Below are 12,615 nucleotides of genomic sequence, written 5' to 3' on the forward strand. Positions count from 1 at the left end.
CAATCAAATTAGTTAGACATGATCTCCCCCGACAAAGCCGTGCTGACTATCCCTGATTAATCCCTGCCTCGCCAAGTGGAGATTAACCTTGTCCCTCCGAATTTTAAAAAATATTTTCCCTACCACTGATGTTCAACTCACCGGCCTGTAATTACCTGGTTTATCCCTGCTACCCTTCTTGAAACATTCGCTGTCCTCCAGTCCTCTGGTACCTCTCCTGTGGCCAGAGAGGGTGTGAAAGGTTGTGTCAGAGTCCCTGCTATCTCCTCCCTTGCCTCACATAACAGCCTGGGATACATCTCATCCGGGCCTGGGGATTTATCCACTTTTAAGCCCGCTAAAAAAGAATACTTCCTCCCTTTCAATGCTAATCTGTTCAAATATATCACAATCCCCTTCCCTGATCTCTACACCTACACCGTCCTTCTCCATAGTGAGCACAGATGCAAAGTAATCATTTAAAACTCACCTATGTCCTCCGGCTCCACACACAGTTTGCCACTTTGGTCCCTAATGGACCCCACTCTTTCCCTGGTTATCCTCTTGCCCTTAATATACATAAAATGCCTTAGGATTTTTCTTTATCTTGCCCGCCAGTGTTTTTTCATGTCCCCTCTTCGATCTCCTAATTACTTTTTTTAGTACCCGCACCCACCCCCCACCCACACTTTTTATACTCCTCTAGTGCCTCCGCTATTTTCAGTGCTCCGAATCTGTCTTAGGCCTCCTTTTTTCCCCCTGGTCCAATCCTCTATATTCCTTGACATCCAGGGTTCCCTGGACTTGTTGGTCCTACCCTTCACCTTAACGGGAACATGTTGGCTCTGAAGCCTCACTATTTCCTCTTTGAATGACTCCCACTGGTCTGATGTAGCCTTTCCTGCAAGTAGCTGCTCCCAGTCCACTCTGGCCAGATCCAGTTTTATCATATTGAAATCGGCCTTCCCCAATTCAGTACTTTTATTTCCAGCCCGTCTTTGTCCTTTTACATAACTACCTTAAATCTTATAAAGTTATGGTCACTATCCCCGAAATACTCCCCCACTGACACTTCTACCACTTGTCCAGCTTCATTCCCTAGGATTAGATCCAGTACTGCCCCTTCTCTTGTAGGACTTTCTACATACCGGCTCAAAGAGCTCTCCTGTATGCATTTTAAGAATTTCGCCCCTTTAAGCCTTTTACACTAAGACTACCCCAGTTGATAATAGGTAAGTTGAAATCCCCTACTATTATTACCCTATTATTTTTACACCTGTCTGAGACTTGCCTACATATCTGCTCCTCTATCTCGCCCTGACTGTTTGGAGGCCTGTAGTACACTCCCAGTCAAGTGATTGCCCCCTTTTTGTTTTTAAGTTCTACCCATATGGCCTCATTTGAAGAACCTTCTAAGATATTATTCCTCTTTACTGCAGTAATTGACTCCTTGATCAACAGCAATGCCACCTCCTCTTTTATCCCCTCATCTGTCATGCCTGAAGTTTCTATACCCTGGAACATTGAGCTGCCAGTCCTGTCCCTCCCTCAACCATGTCTCTGTGATAGCAACAATATCATAATCCCATGTGCTAATCAACGCCCTCAATTCATCTGTCTTACTAGTAAGACTCCTTGCATTAAAATAGATGCACTCCAGCCTCGCATTTTTAAAATTCTCATTCTTGTTTTCAAATCCCTCCATAGCCTTGCCTTTCCCTATCTCTGTAAACTCCTCCAGCCCCACAACCCTCCAAGACACCTGTGCTCCTCTAATTCTGGGCTTTTGTGCATCCCTGATTTTAATTGCTCCAACATTCATGGCCACGCCTTCAGTTGCCCAGGCCCCAAGCTCTAGAATACCCTCTCCACCTTGCCTTTCTCCTTTAAGACACTCCGTAAAACCTACCTCTTTGACCAAGCTTTTGGTCATCTGACCTAATATCTCCTTTTGTGGCTCAGTGTCAGTTTGTTTTATAATGCTCCTGTAAAGTGCCTTGGGACGTTTTATTACATTAAAGGCATTATACAAATATAAATTGTTGTTGTAATTCATTTCTTGCTTTCTTTGCAAGAAATGGGGCATATTTCATTCCTTTGTCTTGATACAAGCTTGCTATTCACACTCAGTCTTTGAACACAAATGGTTCATGAGGATCTTGCAATTAGTGTGCTTGTTTTTACATTAACACTAAGTGACAAAAATAGTTTGTCTATTCAGATAGAAATTTTTAGTCTTATCCCAACACAGTTATAACTTCACATATCTTACAGTGACCTACTTTGCTCAGTTTCAAAAATGTTGCCATTCTTCAATTCCTGATAAAAAGGTCTTACTTGCTAGTACAGATTGTTCACCATCAACTTGAGGCACCGTTTGTAGATATAGCTGTATTTTCTAATCATTGTAGTAGTGCTACTCTATCGAAAATTGCCTCATTTGGAATGTGCACATTCTTGTCTTCAATTATGCTCATAGATGGAAGTAAATTCTGCATATTCTTTATTTTGTGACGTATTGTTCTGAAGTGCTGCAAGTGCTAAAAGTATTCCTTATTTTTGTTAATTGATTTATATTAAACTCTGTTTACCAAATTCATTGTACCATTTTTCAATCAACTCTTCATTCTGCTGTTTGATTATAAATCAAAACCTTCTGGGTTATCGGTGGTCACAACTTTAGCTCATACAGTAAGCAGGTGACTTACAATCTTTTCTTTCTCTCACAATTTGAGCTGTACTCTTTCACAGTTGTTGCTTCTGCTCAGGCTAGCCAGGGTAGGATTGACTTGCTCTCAAACCTAGAGGACGAGTGCCCTTTTCTTCAAGATGTTGGGGGTAAAATTCAATAGCCCCCAAAAATGGGCACAGAGATCATAATGCGCACATAACCCATGCCCGTTGCTTCTGATGCAAGCAGCATGCCAAGTTCATGCTTCCTGCTAATTTGCATGCTTATTGCGTGCAGCCAGTGCTAAATGCACTGTTGAGTGGCTGCATGCCTCAGTAGCAGGCCGAAGTTTGTGCCTGCACTAGTTAAGGCCAGCCGGCACCTCTTAAAGGACAGGTACATTCTGGCTGGAGCAGGTGCTGGAACTGTTTGTGGTCAAGAGTCTGAGCAGGAAGAAGGGTAAATTATGAAACAGGGGACTGTGCATGCTTCAATGTTCTGACGCTGCACTCAACACCTTGGTGGAGGACGTGGAGAGGAGAGATGTAATCCATCCACACAGGGCCAGGAGGCCCTTCAGACAAACTTTGCCAGGGCAGCAGGATCAGACGGCCAAGGTGTTCAATGCTACAGGTCAAGGCCTGACGGCTTGGATGCAGTGCCGCAAAAATAGTTCAATACCCTCACACAAGTGGGTCAAGGTCAGTGAATGTATCTTCAAATGCCATATGCCACCAACTGCACCACTAACCTCACGCACTTCTCAGTGCACCATCATTTACCTACAACAATCTCTATCAATCAGAATTCATACCTAATTCATAGCTTCACCTCACGCACACACACTTAGCACTGCTGCAATCCTCACACCCACATGTTACAGCTTGTACACACTGCCAGCTATTCAATCATCACAGCCACATCAGCCAAACATGTTGCACCACACTCATTGACAAGTTTCCCTCTCTCTTTCAGGACAAAGTGACAGGTAACTGGAGGTAGTCACACCTAAACATCAGGGGACAGGCCTGGCTGCAGGTCCTCATCCCCAAGAGGAGACAGTGATTGGCTGCTCTTGTGATGGCATCACTGAGGCTGTGGTTAACAGCAGGGCTGAAATCATCAAAGGTAACAGTATCTTCATACCTAATCCACCTCTCACATTCCGCAATCTCTTCCGATGTCCAAATTGTAGCGAGTGCAAGCATGCAGTTCTTCCTTCCCCCACTCTCCCTTCACCACAACCTTACCTTTGTGGTTTTTAACTTTCAGATACCCAACCTGGCCAGGCAATGGTGGAAGCGAAAGAGATGGAAGAGCAGATGGACACTTGAAAGCCATGAGGAGAGCTCATGTGGGAAAAACAAAACAAAAACAATCTATGCAGGGTAGAAAGGGGGTGGTGATCTGTTGGGTTTGGGATAAAATGCAATTATTTTGGAGTATTGTAGAGAAAGCTGTAGTTTGCATCTTAACTTTTGCTACATGCAATTATGCTTGAAGCTGACACTGGATAGAAAAGTGTTAATTGCTCAGGACCAACACTCTGGATAATGGTATACAATTTTGAACTGTAACATAAAAGGAAGAAAATGTGTGTGACTTGCTAATGTACATCACCAATGTCCACATCACGATGCTTCAAAGCCAAGAGTTTGCTTGTCAAGAGCTAGTTAACATCCTCTAACCTAGTATGAGTTGCCATAAAGCCTTAGTAAAATAGCAAGTGGAGGTCCAGATGTCCTTTCCTTTACCTCCTCCTCATCCCCACTAATATCCACTGTTCAAGGTGACAAATCGCGCAGGGGTACAGCTGTTTGCACATAGTCCAGGTTGGTGTGTTAGGTGACTTGTGGTGGAGGTGAGGTTGAATCCAGTTTTTCATTGAAAACAGTGACCCATTGCTTCAGGGTTCTAGATAGTTGGCACCTGAAGCAGTGCCAACGTTTTATAGGAGAGATGATTTTAAAACCTGAAATCTGAGTGGTCCATATATGGTGCAAACTGTTCTCTTATATTGGTACCTACCCAGTGTTGATAGGCAGCAGAAACTGCTGTATTAAATCAACATCGACTCCTACCAAGAGAAGTCAAGCCACCAGTGGGACAGAGTAGCTGTTGGAGAGCATCATAACTGTTTGGAAATTCTCTGTTTACAAAATAAAGTTGCTTTGTTTTTCCAGTCAAAGTTAGTTCAAAATAAAACTTCAGGATTAGCCTCACTTTATGCAAGGAAAACTCAAAGTACCTTAAAAATACTCACCTCTGACCAAGCTTTTGGTTACTCCTCCGAAAATCTCCATCTTTGACTCGACACCCATTTTTGTCCAATAATGCTGCTATGAAGCAGTTTGGCACATTTCATTTTTTTTAAAAGGTACTATATAAATTGTCATTGTCAAAATTATCTGCGCTATATGCTGTTGTCAGAACATGTAATTGCAGCAGTCAGTGATCATCACAAAACACTGAAAAGTCCTGTTATGCTAGAGTTACATACAAGGAAGGGTTTTTCTCAATGAAATTGATCCGGATGAAACTGACGAGCACAGCTGTCGATACTTTAATCTCCGATCCTGCTGTCTTCACCGCCCAGAGTGTCTGCAGCCACGGCATGCGGTAAGTCCATTGAGGTGAAGAAGGAGCTGCGGGACCCGAGAGAAGTCCTGTGAAAAGGTGCCCCGAACACCCAAAACGTCCACGAACGGCCCCCCCGGCCGCAACTTCAAAGCGCCCGCGGGAGATGGCTCGGAGAGCATCTGCAGCGCACTGTCGGCAATGCTGCATGCCTTTATTTAAACCACTGCAAAAAAAAAACCCTTAGCAAATGTAATCACCTCTAAGTCTGCCAAATGATGCTTCACCTCCCGAAGGACGTGGATGAGCTTTCCGGACGTCGATGGTGGGCACTGAGGAAATGGCTTATTACCTGCACCAGATTCCACCCCCCTCCCCCCCCTTTTACCCCCCTTCCACCCCCCCCCACCCCCGTCCCCTTCCCTGCTCCACCCTCTCAGCTCACCCCCTCACAACCCCGTCCCAGCCCGCCCCCCCCTCGCACCATCTTCACCCCGCACCCCCTTCCCCTGCACCCCCCCCCCCACCCCCTCCCCCTCCCCCTCCCCCTTGCATCCCCTCCTCCCACCGGCACCATCCTACACCTGTGTAGGGGCCCCAACAACCCCACTGCCTTGTGGGCGTCTCGGGAGAGACCAAGGCTAAGGGAATAAACCCTAACAGAAAATCCGGAGCGGAACCCCGTAGGCGGTCATGTGTCACCTTTGGCATGTTTCCGGCAGTTCCTGCAGCCATACTGGTGCCAAACGTCGTGTCCTGCACTCCTTTGGACCCCACCAGAAAGGCCGAGAGGGGGGTTTTGACGACTGGGCAACTCTCAACCTCCATAAATTTGCCCAGGCATGCGCCATGGAGAGATCACTCCATAGTTGCCTCACAGCGACTGAAACAACACGGAAGGCAGCAGTTACGGGTTATAAGTCCAGATAAATTGGCGTAGAAACTGGGCGCCACGGGTTGCCTTTGTCGGTGGGAGAGGTCATTGCACCTCACTGGACAGCTACCGCCCGCCTCAAACCGGGCAGCCCCCGGTCAATAAGGTTCTGTCCCGCCACAGTCTGCTTGCTTCAATGGGTGCTTGGAGCTCAGGGTCATTGCCCGAAAGGTGGACTGATACACCGCACCAAACAACATGAAAAAAGGAAAGAAGGTACCAGCCCTTCGCTTTGCAAGCTGGAACGTCAGAACTATGTGTCCTGGCCTGTCGGAAGACCTTACACAAATCACGATTCTCGGAAGACCGCCATCATTAACAACGAGCTCAGTAGACTCAATGTGGACATTGCAGCACTTCAGGAGACTCGCCTCCCCGCGAGTGGCTCTCTAGCAGAGCAAGACTACACCTTCTTCTGGCAGGGCAGGGATCCTGAAGAACCAAGACAGCATGGAGTGGGCTTCGCCATCAGAAACTCCTTGCTCAGCATGATAGAGCCTCCCTCAAATGGCTCGGAACGCATACTGTCCATCCGACTGCTCACCACCTCTGGTCCAGTACACCTACTCAGCATCTATGCTCCAACACTCTGTTCCGCACCTGAAGCTAAAGACCAGTTCTATGAACAACTCCATAACATCATTAGCAGCATCCCCAACACCGAACACCTATTCCTGCTGGGGGACTTTAATGCCAGGGTTGGGGCCGACCATGACTCATGGCCCTCCTGCCTTGGGCGCTATGGCGTTGGAAGGATGAATGAGAACGGGCAGAGACTGCTTGAGTTGTGTACCTATCATAACCTCTGCATCACCAACTCGTTCTTTCACACTAAACCCTGTCACCAGGTTTCATGGAGGCACCCAAGATCACGTCGTTGGCACCAGCTAGACCTCATTGTCACAAGGCGAGCCGCCTTAAACAGTGTTCAAATCACACGCAGCTTCCACAGTGCGGACTGCGACACCGACCACTCCCTGGTGTGCAGCAAGGTTAGACTCAGACCAAAGAAGTTGCATCATTCCAAGCAGAAGGGCCACCCGCGCATCAACACGAGCAGAATTTCTCACCCACAGCTGTTACAAAAATTTCTAAATTCACTTGTAACAGCCCTTCAAAACACTCCCACAGGGGATGCTGAGACCAAGTGGGCCCACATCAGAGACGCCATCTATGAGTCAGCTTTGACCACCTACGGCAAAAGTGCGAAGAGAAATGCAGACTGGTTTCAATCTCATAATGAAGAGCTGGAACCTGTCATAGCCGCTAAGCGCATTGCACTTTTGAACTACAAGAAAGCCCCCAGCGATTTAACATCCGCAGCACTTAAAGCAGCCAGAAGTACTGCACAAAGAACAGCTAGGCGTTGCGCAAACGACTACTGGCAACACCTATGCAGTCATATTCAGCTGGCCTCAGACACCGGAAACATCAGAGGAATGTATGATGGCATGAAGAGAGCTCTTGGGCCAACCATCAAGAAGATCACCCCCCTCAAATCTAAATCGGGGGACATAATCACTGACCAACGCAAACAGATGGACCGCTGGGTTGAGCACTACCTAGAACTGTACTCCAGGGAGAATGCTGTCACTGAGACTGCCCTCAATGCAGCCCAGCCTCTACCAGTCATGGATGAGCTGGACATACAGCCAACCAAATCGGAACTCAGTGATGCCATTGATTCCCTAGCCAGCGGAAAAGCCCCTGGGAAGGACAGCATTACCCCTGAAATAATCAAGAGTGCCAAGCCTGCTATACTCTCAGCACTACATGAACTGCTATGCCTGTGCTGGGACGAGGGAGCAGTACCCCAGGACATGCGCGATGCCAACATCATCACCCTCTATAAAAACAAAGGTGACCGCGGTGACTGCAACAACTACCGTGGAATCTCCCTGCTCAGCATAGTGGGGAAAGTCTTTGCTCGAGTCGCTCTGAACAGGCTCCAGAAGCTGGCCGAGCGCGTCTACCCTGAGGCACAGTGTGGCTTTCGTGCAGAGAGATCGACTATTGACATGCTGTTCTCCCTTCGTCAGATACAGGAGAAATGCCGTGAACAACAGATGCCCCTCTACATTGCTTTCATTGATCTCACCAAAGCCTTTGACCTCGTCAGCAGACGTGGTCTCTTCAGACTACTAGAAAAGATCGGATGTCCACCAAAGCTACTAAGTATCATCACCTCATTCCATGACAATATGAAAGGCACAATTCAACATGGTGGCTCCTCATCAGAGCCCTTTCCTATCCTGAGTGGTGTGAAACAGGGCTGTGTTCTCGCACCCACACTTTTTGGGATTTTCTTCTCCCTGCTGCTTTCACATGCGTTCAAATCCTCTGAAGAAGGAATTTTCCTCCACACAAGATCAGGGGGCAGGTTGTTCAACCTTGCCCGTCTAAGAGCGAAGTCCAAAGTACGGAAAGTCCTCATCAGAGAACTCCTCTTTGCTGACGATGCTGCTTTAACATCTCACACTGAAGAATGCCTGCAGAGTCTCATCGACAGGTTTGCGTCTGCCTGCAATGAATTTGGCCTAACCATCAGCCTCAAGAAAACGAACATCATGGGGCAGGATGTCAGAAATGCTCCATCCATCAATATTGGCGACCACGCTCTGGAAGTGGTTCAAGAGTTCACCTACCTAGGCTCAACTATCACCAGTAACCTGTCTCTAGATGCAGAAATCAACAAGCGCATGGGTAAGGCTTCCACTGCTATGTCCAGACTGGCCAAGAGAGTGTGGGAAAATGGCGCACTGACACGGAACACAAAAGTCCGAGTGTATCAGGCCTGTGTCCTCAGTACCTTGCTCTACGGCAGCGAGGCCTGGACAACGTATGCCAGCCAAGAGCGACGTCTCAATTCATTCCATCTTCGCTGCCTTCGGAGAATACTTGGCATCAGATGGCAGGACTATATCTCCAACACAGAAGTCCTTGAAGCGGCCAACACCCCCAGCTTATACACACTACTGAGTCAGCGGCGCTTGAGATGGCTTGGCCATGTGAGCCGCATGGAAGATGGCAGGATCCCCAAAGACACATTGTACAGCGAGCTCGCCACTGGTATCAGACCCACCGGCCGTCCATGTCTCCGTTATAAAGACGTCTGCAAACGCGACATGAAATCGTGTGACATTGATCACAAGTCATGGGAGTCAGTTGCCAGCATTCGCCAGAGCTGGCGGGCAGCCATAAAGACAGGGCTAAATTGTGGCGAGTTGAAGAGACTTAGTAGTTGGCAGGAAAAAAGACAGAGGCGCAAGGGGAGAGCCAACTGTGCAACAGCCCCAACAAACAAATTTCTCTGCAGCACCTGTGGAAGAGCCTGTCACTCCAGAATTGGCCTTTATAGCCACTCCAGGCGCTGCTTCACAAACCACTGACCACCTCCAGGCGCGTATCCATTGTCTCTCGAGATAAGGAGGCCCAAAAGAAAGATACAAGGAAAGGAAAAGAGAGTTACTGAAGAATTTTCAATAGAATTTGGCAATATATTCCAAATTTAGAAATACACTAGTTGATGTCCTGTTTAGAGAGAATAAGGGGAGTGAAGAGGAGGGATGAAGGAACAGGGGAAAAGAGGTGAGGGGTGATGGGCAGTTACTGCAGTGGGAAGATGAGGAGAGAAGGATGAAGGTAGAAGAGAGAGTTGAAGGGTATGGGAAAAAAGGGTGGGTAATTGTTTCCTACACAGCACTAGTGGGTTTTTGATTTGAGAAACAGGATGGATGCCCTGCTCAGTACAGAGGTGCTGTAATCCTGCTCACTGTTAATGATCATCAGACTGTAATATAGCTGCAAAACAGAAAGTACAATAATGCTGTATAATTCTCATGTGTCTTGGCCAATATTTATCCCTCAGCCAACATCACTAGAAACAGATTCCCTGGTTATTTATCTCACTACTGCTTGGAGGCCCTTGCTGTGCATGTACTAGCTGCCATGTTTCCCTACATTACAACAGCGGCTCCATGTCAAAAAGTATTTCATTAGCTGTAAAGTACTTTGGGACATCCTGAGTTTGTGCCAGGTGCTGTGAACATATGAATTAGGAGCAGGAGTAGGCCGCTCAGCCCCTCGAGCCTGCTCCGCCATTCAATAAGATCATGGCTGATCTAATTGTAATCTCAACTCCACGTTCTCGCCTACCCCTAATAACTTTTCACCCCCTTGCTTATAAAGAATCTATCTACCTCTGCCTTAAAAATATTCAAAGACTCTGCTTCCAGCACCTATTGAGGAAGAGAGTTCCAAAGACTCACGACCTTCATTGAAAAAATTTCTCCTCATCTCGGTCTTAAATGGGCAACCCCTGATTTTTAAACAGTGACCCCTAGTTCAAGATTCTCCCACAAGAGGAAACATCCTTTCCACAACCACCTTAGGATCTTATATGTTTCAATCAAGTCGCCTCTTACTTTTCTAAACTCCAGCGGTTACAAGACTAGCCTGTCCAACCTCTCCTCATAAGACAACACGCATATTCCAGGTATTAGCCTAGCAAACCTTCTCTGGACTGCTTCCAACGCATTTACATCCTTCCTTAAACAAGGAGGAGACCAATACTGTACACAGTACTCGAGATGTGGTCTCACCAATGCCCGGTACAGCTGAAGCATTACCTCCTTACTTTTGTATTCAATTCCCCTCGCAATAAACAACAACATTCTATTAGCTATCCTAATTACTTACGTTACCTGCACTAGGACACCCAGATCCCTGTGCATCTCAGAGCTCTGCAATCTCTCACCATTTAGATAATATGCTTATTTTTATCTTCCTGCCAAAATGGACAATTTCATTACATAAATTTTTTCTTTCATTAACTTAAACTGTAGGAACCCACAACTCCAAACCAAGTTACTGATTCAATTCAAATCCACAGGCCGCCTCTGTTCCATTGCATTGCCTCCATTGGTTAAATTTTGTCAGTTCTCAATCAGACCCTTATAGTGAGTACCACACAGAAGACATAGAAGGCAGAGAAAGAAAATAGAAGAGGAACTGAAGCAGTCCGTGCCTGCATGCAGCAAGACCTGGACAACATTTAGGCTTGAACTGACAAGTGGCAAGTAACATTCACACCACACAAGTTCCAGACAATGACCATCTCCAACAAAAGAGAATTAAACCATTTCCCCTTGACATTCAACAGCATTACCATCGCTGAATCCCCCACAATCAATGCCCTGGAGGTACCACTGACCAGAAACTTAACTGGACCAGTCATATAAATACTGTGGTTACAAGAGCAGGTCGGATGCTGGGAATTCTGCAGCGGGTAACTCATCTCTTGACTCCCAAAGCCTGTCCATTATCTACAAGGCACAGGCCAATGTTGTGATGGAACACTCTCCATTTGCCTGGATGAACGCAGCTCCAACAACACTCAAGAAGCTCGACACCATCCAGGACAAAGCAGGCCACTCAATCGGTACCCCATCGATCATCTTAAACACTCCCTCCACCACCGGCGCACAGTGATAGCCATGATGCGCTGCAGCAACTGGCCAAGTCTCCTTCGACAGCACCTTCCAAACCCACAACCTCTACCACCAAGAAAGACAAGAGCAGCAGGCATGGAAGACCACCACCTGCAAGTTCCCCATCAAGCCACACACCATCCTGCTTGGAACTATATATAAGTATATTTTTTATTCATTCATGGGATGTGGGCGTCGCTGGACAAGCCAGCAATTATTGCTCATCCCTAATTGCCCTTGAGAAGGTGGTGGTGAGCTGCCTTCTTGAACCGCTGCAGTCCACGTGGGGTAGGTACACCCACAGTGCTGTTAGGAAGAGAGTTCCAGGATTTTGACCCAGCGACAGCAAAGGAACGGCGATATAGTTCCAAGTCAGGCTGGTGTGTGACTTGGAGGGGAACTTGCAGGTGGTGGTGTTCCCATGTATTTGCTGCCCTTGTCCTTCTAGTTGGTAGAGGTCGCGGGTTTGGAAGGTGCTGTCTGAGGAGCCTTGGTGCATTGCTGCAGTGCATCTTGTAGATGGTACACACTGCTAGCACTGTGCGTCGGTGGTGGAGGGAGTGAATGTTTGTAGATGGGGTGCCAATCAAGCGGGCTGCTTTGTCCTGGATGGTGTCCAGCTTCTTGAGTGTTGTTGGAGCTGCACCCATCCAGGCAAGTGGAGAGTATTCCATCACACTCCTGACTTGTGCCTTGTAGATGGTGGACAGGCTTTGGGGAGTCAGGAGGTGAGTTACTCGCCTCAGGATTCCTAGCCTCTGACCTGCTCTTGTAGCCTCGGTATTTATATGGCTACTCCAGTTCAGTTTCTGGTCAATGGTAGCCCCTAGGTGTTGATAGTGGGGGATTCAGCGATGGTAATGCCGTTGAATGTCAGTGGGAGATGGTTAGATTCTCTCTTGTTGGAGATGGTCATTGCCTGGCACTTGTGTGGCGTGAATGTTACTTGCCACTTATCAGCCCAA

The 12,615-nt window shown here is 47.3% G+C and overlaps 1 protein-coding gene across 3 annotated transcripts in view; it reads right to left on the reverse strand.

Moving 5' to 3' along the window:
- hhat (hedgehog acyltransferase) overlaps positions 1-12,615 on the reverse strand; it is a 301,307-nt gene that overhangs the window by 231,158 nt on the left and 57,534 nt on the right. The gene's annotated exons all lie outside the window — the stretch shown is intronic.

The sequence above is a fragment of the Heterodontus francisci genome, chromosome 13 (genome assembly GCF_036365525.1).
Source record: "Heterodontus francisci isolate sHetFra1 chromosome 13, sHetFra1.hap1, whole genome shotgun sequence".
In the NCBI taxonomy this organism is placed as follows: domain Eukaryota; kingdom Metazoa; phylum Chordata; class Chondrichthyes; order Heterodontiformes; family Heterodontidae; genus Heterodontus; species Heterodontus francisci.